General features: G+C 43.2%; 1 protein-coding gene across 1 annotated transcript in view; it reads right to left on the bottom strand.

Annotated features, from left to right (window-relative positions):
• Nucleotides 1-1,313, bottom strand: part of LOC119586683 (T-box transcription factor TBX1-like) — a gene marked incomplete at its 3' end in the record, with an annotated part of 52,795 nt that overhangs the window by 27,153 nt on the left and 24,329 nt on the right.

Raw genomic sequence — 1,313 nt, forward strand, 5'->3', positions numbered from 1 at the left:
ACATTTCCATTACCTCAGCTCTCTTTATCCCACAGATCATGAAAAACGCAATTAAAACAGTCTAGAGTTTAATGATTTAGTCACCACGAGCCCACCAGATGTGTCAAACGCGTTCGCAACACGTCACGGACACAGGCAAGCCAATCTCCTATTTTGCCACATCACAATCCGAAATCAGATGGCCCGCTCAGCAAAAATCAGACAGTTGCGAACATAGCAGCTGAGCGTGTGTTGGGTCAGCAGCTGTGCGTTGTTTTTGGACCGACCTAAAAGTAAGGGGCCTCAAGTGTTTAGTTCTGGTGCCGTATTTTTTTTCTTTTTTTTTCGTATATGATTGAGAAATTAATTGTTCGATATCTCGACTGCATCGAGGTGTTCGCTAGTGTATTTACATGAAAAAAATAATGATAGTCGTAATCTTGGCGGCAGCTGGCTACTGTTATACTCTGATAATGTCTTATTTATTTGTTTATTATCGTTTTTTTCCCTCTCTCTTTAGCACAGCTCTATCGCCTGGACAAAAACCACATGACCTCCGCCATTACTGTTCACCCGCATGACGTGTTACTAACGCATAACTTCTCTAATACCGGTTTCTCACCTTTGTTCCTGCTCTCAATCGACCCAACTCCATCCCCCGGTGTTGGACTCGGTGAAAAATGCCCGGCAGAAAGAGCACGAACAGAGATAAATGGAGTTTTAAAGTAGAGAAAGGAGTCAGTGTGCGGGAGGTGGTCGGGATAGCTGGGGAAGTGTTGCCTACTGGTCGGCGTGGGCAAGTTGCTTATTTTTCTTACATTAATTATGGAGTCGAGCTCTCCACGCTTGACTGTTACAAGAAGCTATGTTTTTGTTGCAACACTGAGGAAGCTTTTGCCTGCAGGACGTGCTTGCAAAAACAAATTCGGGCGTACGGGATGATATACCAGAAGCGCCACACTCACGTAAGTCGCCAATGCAAATATGCGCGAAACCGAATATGGGGCTTTGCAACTTGCAATAATTGCGGATGTGTCAACAAGGGTTTAATGATCTTGGGGGCTCCGAGAAGGTAACTCGATTTTATTCTGTTTACTTTTTAGTTATGTTTATGCAATATCCGGTATAGCTTTACTCCCGAGATAAGAGAACCAAGTAGGTGCTGTGCCAAGATGTAAACAGATCTTCCCCGATAATATTCAGATTGTCTGCTTTTGATATCAGAATTATGTGCAAAGGCTACCTAATAAATAATAGTGTCACTGCGACTACTACTGCCCTCATTCTTATCTCTGGTCTTAATTGCACAACTGATATTACTCTCGCAAATCTCT

This window comes from Penaeus monodon, chromosome 21 (assembly GCF_015228065.2).
Source record: "Penaeus monodon isolate SGIC_2016 chromosome 21, NSTDA_Pmon_1, whole genome shotgun sequence".
NCBI lineage: Eukaryota > Metazoa > Arthropoda > Malacostraca > Decapoda > Penaeidae > Penaeus > Penaeus monodon.